We start from the raw sequence: 16,430 nt of genomic DNA, 5'->3' as shown, positions 1-16,430 counted from the left end.
AGAAGTGCCCATAGGGTCCGCTAGCGGTGTGGCTGCAGTCCTGCCCTCGGGAACCCATTTAATCCCCTCTAAGGATACTTCCGCCCTTTTCCTGGACCTCTCGGGCGATAAATTAGATTCTCATCCTAGGATCACAGTCTTCTCCCTGCCACCTGCTCTAAAGCACTTCCTAGCCTGAGTAAATGCAGCCGCGACAAGGTTTTGCGCCGAGGGGAGGGGAAAGCGCCTGGTTTCGGACTCGAGGTGGCGGAGAGGTGGGGAGCGGTCAGCTCAGGTTGGAGGCATCAAGCCGCGGGGGTCCTTGCCCTGCTGATTGCAGAATCCGGAGTGTGGCAGTCACTGAGCAATGACTGCGAAGGCCCCCGAGGGCCGCGGTGGTCCAGGCCCGAGGGCTCTGGGAGTCCCTGGCTCTCGAGCCCCAGGGCTGGGGAACCGGGAAATGATTGCTCCCGGGCGGAGGCCGCCTCGCTGCTTTCAGTTTTCATTGAGGCTCGCTGGTTACTGTTTAACATCCCCACCCACGATTCAGTTTGTTTAGTAAATCGATCTCGCTGTGAGAGTCAGGCCCCGGCCCAGTCGCCATTGAGCCAAGCTAATATTCTCCCGGCATATGGTCCCCCAAAATCTTTGCTAGAGATCCGGGAAAACAAACAAACATACAAAACAACAAAATCCCTGAGCCACCTCTCCTTGGGGCCTAACCCCACCTCCCAGCTGGCAGCAAACTTCCTGGCCCCCGGACCGTGCACCGCGGGACACCGCTCTCACGGCGGGTGGGAACCTGCTGCTGGGATGCGGCGCAAGCCGCGCAGCTGAGTGCGACGACGCGGGAGCTTCGGAGCCGCTGGAGTGGGTGAGTCGCTCCGCCCGCCTGCGCCCAGTGCCCGGGAGGACCCACTCCACGCCTGGCTCCTGTCCTCCACTGGGAGTCTCTTTTCCCCCAAAAGGCGGTTGAGAGGCGGAGCACCCTGATCCCTAGGCCTGATACTGTTTGAAAGCAGATCACCCCAGGCCTCCTCCAGCCCGGTTGGGCTAAAGAAAGACTGGAGGCTGCAGGAACTTGAGCATGTTTTAGCCCCTTCACCTGGAAAGGGAAAACAGAAGTTGCATTTGTTTGGGTGTTTGGAAAGCTTAGGTAGCTGTCGCTGGTCACATGACTCAGATTTGTTGGTGGTGTTGGGGGATTCCCTGGAGGTTTTTTGGGGGGAGGTCCAAGCTAGGACATATGACTGAATATTAAGGGACATGAGGTGTGAGGATTGGTGCTCTGTGCAGAAGCATCCCCTACTAAGGCCTTTGCTCTAGTTTGCTCCCATATATTCTTTCAGACATTTGGGGATCAGACACCTTCTGGTGATGCTGTTGGGAACAACTGATTAGGTTAGTAAAAGGATCACTTCCTTTTGGAAGATTTGACCTATTGGATGTTGAATTAATTAATCCACGTTTGGATTAAGTGGCAGTCATTGCGTGCCTAATGGGAGTAAACCGGTACATGACAAGATCTGAGAAGTGGCTGTCATGATCCATGCCTTAGGGGGTGTGTTTTTAAGGGTGTTTGCCAACAGAGCTGAAGTACTCCTTTACAATATGGGAGCTAATCTTGGTTTCCATCATAGGACAAGGACTGGAAAATGTTAAGTACAGGAGCTCAGAACTTTCTGGGAAACATCAGTGGTGGCAGCACTTCCTGTTCGGACTTTAGTTACTCTATTCCGCTTGACAACTTATTTTACAAGTGACTTTTTTTCTTGTCCCAAGCATGTGCTATTCCTCCACCTGGGCTACTACCATTCATAGTCCCTCGGGTCTCACTCTTCTGACCAAGTCACTGTCCGAGTCCCTTGACTGCACTTCAAGACGAATGAGTTGTTGCTGATAAACTAGCCATTGTTTGCTCTTCAAAGCATGGTGGAAATTGATAGCAATTTGCCTTCTCCTTGCTGGTCCCCTGGCTGGTCTTCACTTAAGCATCTACGAATATGGGACCATTCTCGGCAAGCTTTAAAAAGGCACAGCCCTTAACTAAAATGTCACTGCAAAAGATTTCTAGAAACATTCTATTCTGCAATTGTGGCTATAAGTTTATGGGATAGGACAAATTAATTTTAGGGATTTCAAAAAAACAAACAAACAAACAAACAAACAATACCCAGCATGGAAATAACTGTAATCTGAGTGCGCCATTTTTAAACTTGAAAACTGACAAGCAGATTTTCAACAAGTGGTAACATCTTAAACACTGGCCTACACACAGGGCTGCAATCCCAACAAGTGTATATTCATTAGAGTGCTTCAGTACTTTCAAAATCTTTGTTATTTTCTATAAAGTCCAGAAGTAATTCTAGTTTGTAAAGCAACATGCAAATGATAGTAAAATATGAAGAGAATGGCTGGACTCTTTTGTGTAGAGCCTTTGTTGACACTGGGGTTTATGTTTTCACAGTCTTCATGTGTATAGCTCATGAATGTTTTATTGCTGCAAAAACTACATAATAACTCATATTATATCAAAGTGCCTACTCTAAGCTAACTATGCTTATGCCAGGCACACAGAGTACCAATTTTTTAAAATGTTGCCACTCTCTAGTTGAAAAGTGCTTGGCAGTTTGGAGATTACTATGTGAAGATTATTTAAACCATCCCTGGGTAGGTGAGTTCAGGAGTTTGATAGTTTTGCTTTGCAGGTAAAAGAAGGATTGGCAAAGTTTGGAATGCTGTCATGGGCTGGGGATGTAGCTTGGTGGTAGAGCACTTGCTTAGCATGTCCTGTGTTCCCAGAGTCACCAAAGTATTTTTGAGATCCTTAAAGATGCTCCTGTATTTGTTACCATTTGCTAGGGATGGCTGCAGATTCTGGTTCCTGGTGAGAATGTCAATATTCTTGGTGCCATGATGGTCTCACAGTAGTTGTGATCAGTGTAGGTAGTGATTACTATGCTTTCCCTCTTCCTAAAAGAGGATTCTCTTCCTAGGAACAAAGCACCAAATGGAAGGAATGGGCTGTGAATTCATTTTTCTCCTCTTTGTCTACTTTGCCATCTTCATCTTCTTTTTTCCATTTTCCTTTATTTTTTTAATTTTTATTTATTTATTTTTTGAGCAGGGTCTCATTTGTCCTATGCTGGCCTGTCTTTGAGATTGCTATGAATTAATGGATGGTTTTGAATTTATTGCTTCTTTTTTTCTCCTATCTCTTCAACTCTGGGATTACAAGTATGTCCCTATCATACTTGATTTAGATTATGATGGAGAATGAACCTAGGGTTTTTGTACATGGTAGATGAACCCTCTACAAAGAGAGCTAGCTTCTCAGATCTCTTTGTTTTAAGCACAGGGTAGCCCCAGTTCCCAGGGATATTCTTGTGCTGGGATTGCAGGAGTTAGCCACCATGCCCTGCTGGATTCTTTAAAATTATGTAACTGATTTTCCAGAGGGAAGTCTCCAAATCTGGCATTCTGGAATGTCTTCGACAGCCTTGCCTCAGGAAGTAGAGGTAAAAAGAACTTAAGTCGTAAACTGACTCCTCTAAACCATGGAATGCCGTCCTTGTTGACTTAGGCAGAGCATGTATGTTGAATTTTTTTTTTTTTTATAAATTGCATCACAACATCTACTTAAGTTTCTTAATTTGTACCGTTCCTTTAAGTAAATAAATATAGAGCTAAGGAGACAGCTCCATTAGTAAAGTGTTTGCCACACAAGCATGAGGATATGAATTTGCTCCTCCAGAACCAATGTTGAAAAGCCCAGGCATGCTGGGGAAGACTCTTGTAATCTGAACACATGCAGAGAAGGATGGATACCTGGCATTTACATGCCAGCCAGTCAGTCCCTCATCTATGAGCCCCAGGCTGAAGAGAGACCCTGTCTCAAAACCGCAAGGTGGATGGTGGATGGTGCCTAAAGAACACCTGTGTTTGTTCTCTCACCTCCATCCACATATGCATGTGGATACACACATTATATGCAGAAGCTCATGTATCCATAAAAGCACACAAAGAAACTCAGTACAGAAGATACACAGCACCACATTTACAAAGAAGTTTTCCCCGTGTGGGTAGCAACATTTGGTTACGCTGTGATGCATAGTTGCAACTGCAAATACTTCTCTTATTGTAAGGAAGTATCCTCTTTCTTAATTCTGCCACTCCTACACAGACATGGGTGGTTTTCAAATACGGCTTCCCTTCAAAGCTATGCCAGGTAAGGAAATAATCGCATACGCATTTTAGTTAATTCTGTGTTCTTAATATACAGGTGAGATTGTTCTAAGCAATTTTCAAGTCTCTATAATAATTATGCACAGTCAGTATTAATCTCCTTATTTTACAAACAGCACAGATGAAGCAGAAAGAAATAAATTGAGAACGACATTCACAAGGGTCAAAGGCTCCGGGTACTCCATGTGGCTCTGAGCTAAAAAAGAAACCATGGATGACTTATGTAGTCATCCTGTTCAAGCCGTGGGCATCCCCAGATGAGGGGAAGTGAGGACTGAAACCTTGATACTACAGGCAAAGCTGTGTTCCCTTGTTCTTGGACTGGAAAGGTACTTCCAGGTCATAAGGTATATGTGAGATTTAGTTCCTGCTGTGTCCTGTGCAAAGCTCCTTGCTTACATACTTGGGTTCTGATGTAAGTATCTCAACATGCTCTTGCCCATTCACTTTAAGTACACCTTAAAGAGCAGCACTGCCCATACTTGCCATTCTGTAACACAAGACACTGTGGTGGACTGGGTTGTTTATGTGGTAGAATCAGCTGCTAGCATGGAATGCCACATTCTTGTGAGTACCTTTCATTAGATCATTGTGGTTTTCTGTCAGATTCATAATTAGTTCAGAATGTGTTACAAATGCATTTAAAATGTAAGACAAAATTATTATATTCGGAGACAAGGTTTCTCTGTGTCGCCCTGGTTGTCATGAAACTTGCTCTGTAGGCCAGGTTGGGCTTGAACTCAGAGGTCTGCTTACCTCTGTCTCCTGAATACTGGGATTAAAGGTGTGTGCCACCACTGCCTGGCAATTTGTAATACTTTCTTAGAGATTTATTTTTAGTTTTGAGTCTTATATATTCATGTGTGTGGAAGCCAGAAAATGGTGTCAGGTTCCCTGGAGCTGGAATTACTAATGCTGTGAGCCCACTTATTATATGGTGGTCAGGACAAAAGTCTGGTCTTCGACAAGATCTGTGTTCTTACTTCAGTGATTGTCATTTGTATACAAGCAAACAAAGGGCATATGACTTTAAGAATGTATGAACCCCATAGGATCTTGGTCCAGCCCTCTGACTGGCCCTGGACCTCCAGTGATACCAACATATACTGCTGCTGTCTTCACAGAACCTTTGGCTTTCGAGTATGGAGGAAAATCACCCCAGAACTGTTCATCGGCTTGGAACATGTGTTTGGGGCTTGGCATGACTTGTGTGTAAATCAGTTTTGTTGACAGCAAGTTACTTCATGGAGCTGTGTGTTAGTGTAAGCAGTTGTGAAGCCATATTCCCTGACTCCCACACACTCCAAATAATGTGTGAATTCTTTCATTATTCATAAGAGACACTTTATTTGTTACATATGACAGCAAAAAGTTGGCACAAACATCTGGACAGTGGATCTCCATCTGCTCTAAGTGTGTTTGCTGACATCACTTGGACCTGGTGATTTTAATTTTTGAAAGAATTTCACAGCTTCTGTGTTTACGTGCTGTATTTATTAAGGTCTTATTGCTGTGAAAAGACAACATGACCAGCTCCTATAAGGGAACTCTCAGAAGGCAACTTTTATAAGAGAACACATTTAACTGGGGCTGGCTTACAGTTTCAGAGGTTATTATGGCAGGAAACATGGCAGAGTTTCGGCAGACATGGTTATGGAGAAGGAGCTGAGAGTTGTGCATCTTAATCTGTACCACAGGCTAGCTTGGGCATAGGAAACCTGAAAGCCTACCTCTACAGTGACACACTTCCTCCAACAAAGCCACACCTACTCGAGCATGGACACAGGCTTGTTTACTTTAGATATGGTTATGGCTTGCAAATGCAAATGATTTATATTAATTTAGAAATGAGTTAGAAGGATATTACTAAATGCATAGAAGGCAGGAAGAAAGAATAGATGCCTAGGAAGCAAAAAGAATTCAGCATTCCCACCCTCAAACACAAATAATCTACTGGGAAGACAAACATACACTGGTCAGGATGGAATACAAGGTTTGTAATTGCCATAATGCTGTGGAAAAATGGAAGCACAAAAATGCATGTAGCTTGGATCACCCAGAGAGACTTCAGGGAAGAATTAATTCTGTCCTTATTAGAATGTGTTAGGGGGGAACCAGAAAGGTGTTGGAAAAAAGGTGGATTTTGCCTGGGGGAGGAGTCCTGCCAGGAGGCAAACTGGGGAGAAGCTTGGGTCCACAGGGAGGCTACAGTGAATGTGGGTGACAATGGTTGCTGCTGGTTGGCTAGTCAAAGGGGAGCCGACAAACCATTTAAGTAGATTGGATTATGACTAGTTTCAGATTTGCAGCATTTTGGAGTATGGATTTCAAAAGACGAGATGAGAGACTCAGAAAAAGGGTAGGAAGCTTCACTCGGATGTAAATAACAGTGATGAAGAGATAAGGATAGGGTTTAGACTGTGAGAGAGTAGGAGAGGCTCAAGTCCACAAAAACTACATTCTCTACATTTATGTGGGGTTAAGGGAGTGAATTCTGTTTGCTTTCCAGGCACCTAGTCTTTCTACTTGCCGTCTGTGCTGTTCATACTATTTCTACAACTTAATGCTTCCTAAATTGAAATAGGCCTACTTCAGGTGCAATGAAACCGTTCATTTGATGACAGTCATTATAAATTTGTATGTTTTCAACTATTGCATTCCTACACGGGTTCATTTTAAAATCTGATCTGTTCAGCAAAGCCAAAGTTTATTTGGTCATTCAGGAAAGCTGTTCTGTAATTTCAAAGAATATGTTTCCCACTTTTGGTTAATTTTCACCTGAGTAATTTTTATTTCCAAGAATTTTTATTACAATGACAATATTCTCTCTCTCTCTCTCTCTCTCTCTTTTTTTTTTTTTTAAAAAAAACCTCAGCCGCCCAATCTCTTCTAAGGTAAGAGAGCCTTGTGCAGGAAGGAAATGTGTTAATTTCCTAATGTGCCCACTGAAAAAGCTGTCCTTCCATCATCAGACCCCTCGTAATGTGACTTATGACCGCTACAAGCTCAACCCTCTCTTGTTTGATGATGTCAGTTAGCGAAGGAGGACTGATTTGTTTAGTTCCTCAAATGCACTATGCTAGCGATGTGCCATCAAATGCGACATTTCCAGACATTGGAGCACTCTTTCACTGAGTGAGAGTCACCACTGTTTTCTCTTGCCTCATCCATTCAAGCCAATTTGCACTTACGTTGCAAGTCTTCACTTACATGCCGTTTTAAAAATGTTTCCCAACCTCCTGCCCCTGCATGTCACTTTAATTGCATTTTGTTCTTTCTCTGATCTGTTAATTTTTAACTTCAACAAGCAAGGTGGTTAAATGTTTGATGACTGTCAATCGAACATTAAGGTCTCTGATGGGAGGGGCTTTTTACCAGGAATGCCTACCCTTTAGGATAATCTCAGGAGCATGTATTAACCACCTGAATACGTAATTATCACAGGAAGTGAAGGGACATGTTGGTCACAGGATTAAGATGTATCTCAAGAGCCTTCTTTTATAGCTCTGACTTCAATGTTTTGGAGTAAGTCGTGGCTGTCTTTTAAGTTTCTCATGTCTGAGGAGCATACACACAGGAGAATTATTATTCACTGAGATGCATATAACTGTTGAGTACTGGAAAAGTATTGCAGACACCTGGTGAGAGGCTCATTAACTTTTCTTGAAAGAACTTGCAAAGAAATGATGTGTGAATTAGACATTGTTGCGTTCACTGACATGTCTATGACTAGGACAGATATACACAACTGTGTAGCCATCCATACAAGGAAGATAACAAACGTTTCTGTATCCATACCCTTCATACCCATTCCCTGGGCCCCTGGGCAGTCATCTTCCTCTGCCACTCCCAGGCAACCTAGCCTGAACTCAGTCTACAGGGTTGCCTATTCCAGAATACCATAGAAAGGAAATCCCACAGTATGTGGAATTCTGTGGTTTTCTGTTTAAATTTAGCACACTTACTCTGAGATTCATTCATGTACATAACTTGAAAACCGAATTGGTTATATCCACACATTTGAAACAATCCCCACAATAAAGATAGTGTATCTAACAAACTGAATCTTCCTTCATACTGTTTCTTATATAAGCTTTCTCTGCTGTTCTTTTCCTGATTGATCTATTTTCTGTCCCCAAAATTAGTTTGTCTGGTCTAGGCTCTCATACCCATAGGACCCTACAATATTGTTGTATCTTGTTTCTTTCATTCACTTCAAGTTTACTACTTTTATTACAAATGTGAGCAGTTCATTTTTAAATGTTTTGCTGAAGAGCATGACACCTGTAGAAATGTCACAATTTGTTTATTCTCTTGCTGATGGACTTTGGCTCATTTCCAGTCCTTGGTTACTTCAAATGAAACCACTCTAAACATTTTTGTACAAAGTCTTTGTGTGCACATATGCTGTTGTCTCATAAAATCACCCAGGAGTAGAATGGTGGTTCTGACAGAACAAATCATTCAGTGGGTTCTAGAGTACATTTACTGTTTTATGTTCCAAAGTACAGTATTGAAGGTTTACAGTTTCTTCACATCTTTACCAACCACGAGTATGAGCGACCTTGACTTTAAATTTCCTGAAAGCATAGGGTGACACCAAATGCAGTCTTAATTTTTGTTTCCTTTGTGGTTAATGAGTCTGAGAATCTCCTGAGCTGATTTAGAAACTGAATTTTCTCCGGTAGAACTGTTCTTCAAATTTTATGCATATTCGCCATTTTTTAAATTGAGTTGTCTTGCTGTTGAGTTGTAGCATATCTGTCTGTCTATTATCTATATCTGTTTGTCTATCTGTCTGTCGATCTATCTATCTATCCATCTTCTATCTACTTATCTATCTTATGTCTATCTATCTATCTTATTGGTAGGTCATTTGTAAGAGAGTTTTTGAAAATATTTTCCCTTCACATGAATTTACTCCTACATAAATGTAGAATTTGACATAAAAAAGAGAGTTGAGAATATTACCATCACAAGTGTGACTAACACATACAAGTGGGGAAAACAGCCTGTTTTATGAAGCTGTGTAGTGGGAAATAGTAATAGCTGGCATGTTTAAAAATATAAGAAGACTGACTATCAACACCTTTGTGTGTCATCCTAGAGAGTCTAGACTTGCTGTAGTGAGTAGTGATACAAAACAAATCAATATTACAGTACTGATGGCAGTAATTGAGGCGGAGACTTTACAGAAGTCTTTTGAATGCACAGTCAACATTAAACAGATTTTTGATCTAGCGTTCTATCTCTGTCTGTCCTTCTCTGTCTCACTGTGTCTCTGACTCTCCTACTTCATCCCCTTTCCCCTCTCCCTGTCCCTATCTGTCTCTGTCTCTCTCTCTGTTTCTCTCTCTCTCTCTCTCTTTGTATGTGTATGTGTATGTGTGTGTGTGTGTGTGTGTGTGTGTGTGTGTGTGTATGAGTGTGTATAACCACTTAAGGGCATATGAAGAAAAATGACATGGCTTAGGTTGTCCACGCTCAAGAAGGTGCACCTATTTTTGCTCTATTTGGAAAATGAGAATCTACAGTTATAGAACTGTTAGAATAAAAATCCCAATCACAGAAGCTTTCTAGATCCTGTGAATCTTATTTTTCTTCCCAGGATATTTTTATTTATTATTTACTACAATTTATTCACTTTGTATCCCAGCTGTGGTCCCCTCCCTACTCTTCCTCCCAATCTCACCCTCTCTCCCTTCTCTGGCTATGCTCCTACCTTAGTCCACTGATAGGGGAGGTCCTCCTCCCCTTCCTTCTGACCCTAGCCTATCAGGTCTCTTCAGGACTGGTTACATTGTTTTCCTCTGAGGCCTGGCAAGTCTTCCTCCCCAGGGGTAGGTGATCAAAGAGCCTGCCACTGAGTTCATACCAGAGACAGCCTCTGTTCCCCTTACTAGGAACCCACCTGGAGACTGGGTCTATGGGCTACATCTGAGAAAGGATTTGTGGTCCTCTCCATGCATTGTCCTTGGTTGGGGTAACAGGTCCCCAGGGCTCTGTTATTTGGCTCTGTTGGTCTCCTTGTAGAGATCCTGTCCCTTCCAGGTCTTTCTATCTCCCCCTTCTTTCATACGATTCCCTGGACTCTGCCTAACTTTTGGCTATGAGTCTCAGACTGTGCTTCGATACCTTAACCAATAGAGTCTTTCAGAGTCCCTTTGTGGTAGGCTCCTGTCTGTTTCCTGTCTTCTCCTGGTTCAGATGTCTATCCTGTTTACCTTTCTGAATGAGGATTGAGCATCTTCCCTAGGCTCCTTCTTCTTGTTTAGCTTCTTTAGGGGTATAGGTTTTAGCATGTTTGTCGTACATTATGTGTCCAACATCCACTTATAAGTGAGTTTATACCATGTGTGTGTTTTTGCTTCTGGGTTACCTCACGCAGGATGATCTTTCTTAGTTCTAGCCATTTGCTTGCAAATTTCATGATTTCCTTGTTTTTAATTTCTGGGTAGTATTCCATTCTGTAAATGTACCATTTTTTTTCTCATCCATTCCTCATTTGAGGGACATCTGGGTTGTTTCCAGATTCTGGCTATTACTAATAGAGCTGCTATGAACATCGGTAAGCAAATGCCCTTGTTGTATAGTTGAGCATATTTCAGATATATGCCTAGGAGTGGTAGAGCTGGATCTTGAGGAAGCACTATTCCTAATTGTCTGAGAAAGCACCAGATTGATTTCCAAAGTGGTCGTACAAGTTCACATTCCCACCAGCAATGGAGGAGGGTTCCCTTTTATCCCCATCCTCTCAGCATGTGTTGTCACTTGAGTTTTTGATCTTAGCCATTCTGATGAATGTAAGATGAAATCTCAGGATTGTTTTGATTTGCATCTCCCTGATGACTAGTGAATTTTCTTTTTTCTTTTTTTTTTTTTTTTGTTATCTAGCTATTGATGAACAAAGTGAAATTAAATCTGTTTGTTAATTGGTGAAGAGGAAAAAAAGCAACAGTATGACCAGGTCTTTTGTTTAGAGCATTATTTGTAGTAGCATCTCAAAGGGAGTTTGGAGAGCTTGTTCATTGTTTGGTTCAATCCATTCTATTGATACTTTGCTGTTCAGAGCCCTGAATTCTTTGTCCATATTGGGCCACTCATTCTTCCTTCCCTTTCTCCCTCCATTCTTCCCTCTTCTTTCCCCCCTCCCTCTGCTGTTTTCTGCATTGCACTTGGAAGTTTTGAAGGCTTCTCATTTGCTGCCTATTTTTTTCCTTCATGGTTTTTTCATAGATTCTTTTCAAGGTAAAGTGACAAGGAAGCTGTAATCCAGAGTATATGAACTAATCACTCTCAAGTGTAGGACTTACACAATCAAAATATCTAAGCAGGAGAGATGTTTCAGTGTTTAGGAGCACTGGCTGCCCTTCCAGAGGACATGATTGGATTTTCAGCACCCACATGGCCGTTCACAACTGTCTGGAACTCTACGTTCAGGGGGTCAGATATGATTTTCTGGCCTCTCAGGGCATCAGGCACACAAGTGGTCTTCAGACATACATGCAGGCAAAATGCTCATTCCCATAAAATGAAATTAAAGGCTTTTTAACCTAGAAAAATAAATAGGGATTGATAATTGACTATATAAAGTGTATATGTGTTAGCACGTGTTATTATTAACATCCTTTGTAAAATCATTTAGTGTACCCACATTAAATCTAGTTCTGGATTAAATTCCTAATACTTAGATGACTTGGGACCAGTAGGCCTTGGAATCAAGTAGACTTTACTTAGCCAGTATGTCTCTGTGCACAACAACTATCTTACCTGAGCGTGGCTTTACCCAGTGCACAGTATGGTGAGACACACTGGGCCTTTACAACACCTAGTGTTTCTGGCTGAAAGCAAACATCCTCAACAAATATTGAGACTATTTGCTATCTTGACTCCTTATATTAGGTTAATATCCCCATGAAATACCCCTATTTCCACCGACTTGATACTCAAACATACTACGGTAATTAGCAACTACCATAATTATTTTCCATGTGTCATTCAATAAAACCTGCACACGTGGCCCTCATGTAATCCTTATGCCAAGTTTTCATGGAATAAACGTTACTATTTCCATTTAACAAGTGTGGAACCTGAGTCAGAGATAGGTTCCATTGCCATTTGAAACCTCATAGACAGTATTAGTATAAACATGAGTAAAAGCCCTTCAGCTCCAAGGTTCATGAAGTTCTTCTGATGGTTTAATAACCTAACATGTTCTGAACTGTTCATCTCCTCTCACTCTTCTACAGTATCTTTTAAAGCTAAGAATAAAATAAGCTAATTGAATTTTCTCACTCTTGGTGTTCTACCACTACTTGATACATAAATGGTTTTACTGTTCTCATTTGAATGTACATTAGTTTTCTGTCTCTCCCATTAAATATGTTTATCTGTTAGTTTGGGATAGGATCTTGCTATCCAAGAACTTATAGCAATCTACAATCCTCCTCCCTTAGCCTCCCAAGTGCTGGGATTTAAGTCAGGATCAGCTGTACCTGAATTTAGAATTTCGTTTACACACAAAATTATGGCAGACTGACTTCTGAGACATGTTAAACCCCACATTTAAGCTTTTAATAAAAACTAATTTATTATATTAGGAATAAAAATTATAATAGTTGTATGCTTAATGAAATGAAAACCTGATGCTTATGGTATTAAAATTTGTCTATTAATAGTTTTACACAATGAGTTGAAACATTTTGAATATTCATTTAATTATAGATGTGTACACACTATGATCACATCCTCAGGGATCACAATGATTAGTTTAAATTTTCTTTGATTAGTAAGTACTTAATCAAGAAACTTCTTAGGGAACAATTTAAGAAGTCTATGTATATTGCACATTGATTTGTTTTCTTCATTTGGGTAGTCAGCACCTTTCCAGACAAAGAATCAAGCTTCCTGAAAGTATTGTCATTATGGGGACACTGGGCATGAAAACCGAATGTCTTTGTGTGCACTGAGCATGCAAGGTCCACGAGTCATGTTTCATTACCAAGTAGAGGATGGCATAAACTCATCACTTCTTCGTCCTGGAATCAGGAGGTTCATGGTCAAGGCAATCATGGAGTTTAATTTGTGCATTTTTTTAATGCCTGCCTTTGCCTTGTGTCTTCACAAGATTGCCTCTGGACCTGTCTGTCTGTACCCTAATCTTTTAGAAAAACATATTACCTCCTCTTACCTTAGTTACCTCTTTAAAGAGACTATCTCCAATGACAGCCATTGTGTAAAGGAGTTAGGACTTCAGCATATGAATGTTGCTCAGTCCACCCTCAGGTGACACAGGACAGAGGAAACTCTACCTATAACTCCAGGACAACCACAGAATGAGCTAGTCTCAGTGTAACTTCAGATATTTTAACACTTGTTAAGCTGTATGCACATGTTGGTTTTAGAGTATAAATTAACTCAACCTAATTTAAATATTTAGATCTCAAATTACTTATATTAACCCATAGAGGGAAGGTTTTACTGTGCTTTATTCTTGCCCAGATCAGCATCTTCCTCACTGCTTGCATTCTGTACCATCCTTTTCGAGCATTACCTCTGGTTAGGTCAAAGGACAGAACTAATGTAGCTTAAGGATGACACCTAAAACCGGTCATTATAGGCTATAAAGCAAAGACCCTCTAGTGACAAGCCCACTGGTATCTCCTCTCTTTACCTAAACTGCTTCTACTGACTGCTACTTCTGTGTGACAACTCTTCCCCACAGTGTCCTTGGTGAGGACTGTGCAGTGTTTAATCAAGAGGAGACGGGAGGAAGGGCTGTAGCAGGTGTGTTTGTGTCAATGACCAGAAAGCAAGCTAAATGCCAAGCAGGGCTCATAGGCTGTCTCTTCTTGAGGAGCAGATTGAGGCAGACTTTCCTTCAGGCTGCAGGTCCTTAGACAGGCCTTTAACTATCTCCTTAATCTAAAGGGATGCTCTTAGGTAAAAAGTGTTGAATTAAGGTACGCAAAACTTTCGAGACTGCTAAACTGTTATCATTCTTGAGTTAATGGGACACAGGCCCACAGCAGACCATCATTTGTGGGGATAGAGGAGCCAAAGTCATCCACCAATTGGAAAAGGAAGCTCCCATAGTGGCATCTCTTGTCCTCTGGTTAAAAGAGATAAACAAATAACATTTTAAAGGAACGGAGGGAACTTTCTGTGCTCCAAGTTATGGGTGAAACAGAATGATCCAGAGTTTTTCAAATAGAATTCTGACAGCTCAGGTGGCATGAAAACTCTCTAACCCACTTTGTCCAACACTTTAATGCTGTTAAAAGTAAAGGTAACTGTAAATCATGTGTGTTTTGGAACCCTGTGCCATGAGTGTGTTTGAAAAATGGTTGATCACTTGGGTAAGTATGTCTTTAGGTAGCCTGCAAGAAAAGGCTTAGGAACACTAGTTAATATGTTTAGAGCTAACTGTCAAGTGTTAACCTATTGCTTTTACTTTTTTCTTAACTGAAGATATTTTTTTGAAGCTGAGAAATTGAGAAAGTTGCACCTGTAGACAAATGGACACTGCTGAGCTAACCCCCAACTTTACTTTTTTTTCCCTCCATTTATACATTTATTTCCAGTCACTCTACATCCCTATTCCAGCCCCCTCCCTCCCCTCTTCCCAGCCCCACCCCACACCTCCCTCCTCCCACTCCTCCCTCTCCTTCTTCCTAGAGAAGCAGAGGTTCCCAATTGGTACCAATCCACCCTTGCACCTCAAGTCACAGCAGGACTAAGCACATCTTCCTAATTCTACTTTTAAAGAAAAAAAAAACATTTTTACATGTGTTTGTGTCCCCATAGAGGTCAGAAAACGGCACTGGACCTCTTGGATCTGGAGTTAAAGGTCGTGGTGTACTTCCCATACTGCTGGATACATGAGCTGGAAACCAAACTCTGGTCCTCTACAAGAACAGTATGTGCTCTTAACCACTGAGCCACCTCTCAAGCTCTGAAGTGAAGAAGTTTTAAAACCAAATGATATCAACTATTTTAGACACTCTAATATTTTACCCATATCCCACCAAGTGCCAGCTTCCTGACAGATGCATCTGGACTCATGCCAGACAGAGTAGCCTAGTGTCCTATGTTTTGTAGCATTTTCATTTTCCTCATTCTGTGGTATGTCTTTGTGTGAATATATAGGAAATAATTTACCAAACCCACTACTGGTGATCATTTATGTTGTTAGAAATAAAACTGTCTTTCACTGGACCAAGCCTCACTTTATCATCATGTTCCCAAGAGTGGAATATCTAGGTGCTGCTGAAATACATATATTTACTCAGTATTTATTTGTTAAGATTTGAGAGCAATTTGGGGTATGAATATAAATATTTCTATTTTGTGAGTTTGTAAGAATACATTGCCATCATTCAAAAGGGGAGAAAGTTATTTAGGAAGATGAGGTCAAAGTTAAGTTTAGAAACTCAAAACCAATTTTAAATATGAATGTAATCATTTTTGTTTTATAAATTGGTAAAAAAAAAATTTACTACCAATCCCAAAGGACTAAGGAAATAAAGAGGTGGAACCAGAGTTGAGTCTAGAAATTGAAATAATATATCCTTCATGCTTTGATCATTGATTTTTGTAGAAATCTACTATACACCCCAATTATGTAATATCTGTTCACATAAATCTATTCCTGAAGCGTTTGTTTTTTGTTACCATAATACCTGTTTTGGTTATTGATACCTTTCGCCTCCATTTCTCCTTCATTTCTTTATGACATTGTTTCTGCCTGAAATTATATTTTTGTCTGGATTCTTTCCTTATCTTCCCACTCCAACTCTCTGAACCATTTCTTCCTTAGTGAGTACTGGGCAGACATGAGTCACTGACAAACAAGCATTTATGCTAAGGAAGGAAGTGAAAATATACCCTGCCAAGATGGTTGCCAAGCAATTCATGCCAATATCCATGTAAGCACACTTTATGATAATCTACTGCGTGATTTTTTTTTTAAAAAATCAGTTATAAATGGCAGTAAATTTTAAGGAATTTAAGCTGCTCCTCTAAGTTTATCGTTCAGATCATCTCAGTGTAATTTTCTTTACAATAATTTGACACTTCTTTTATATCCTGTCCTGTGCTTCTGAACCAGGAAGTGAGCTAAAAAAAAAAAATTCCTTCAGCAGGCTGTCATGCACAGTCTTTAAGCAGCTTTTATTTTTCGAGGTGTGTCAGCAATGAATGTTTTC

The 16,430-nt window shown here is 41.0% G+C and overlaps 1 protein-coding gene across 1 annotated transcript in view; it reads left to right on the top strand.

Moving 5' to 3' along the window:
* The first annotated feature begins 573 nt into the window (after positions 1-573).
* Hnf4g (hepatocyte nuclear factor 4 gamma) overlaps positions 574-16,430 on the top strand; it is a 128,856-nt gene continuing 112,999 nt past the window's right edge. Inside the window, exon 1 of the mRNA XM_055603341.1 lies at positions 574-853. The gene's annotated coding sequence lies outside the window, so the exon portion shown is untranslated. The remainder of the gene's footprint in view (positions 854-16,430) is intronic.

Source organism: Psammomys obesus, unplaced genomic scaffold (assembly GCF_907164565.1).
Source record: "Psammomys obesus unplaced genomic scaffold, mPsaObe1.curated_primary_1811, whole genome shotgun sequence".
NCBI lineage: Eukaryota > Metazoa > Chordata > Mammalia > Rodentia > Muridae > Psammomys > Psammomys obesus.
This window is presented reverse-complemented; position numbering and strand designations above follow the sequence as displayed.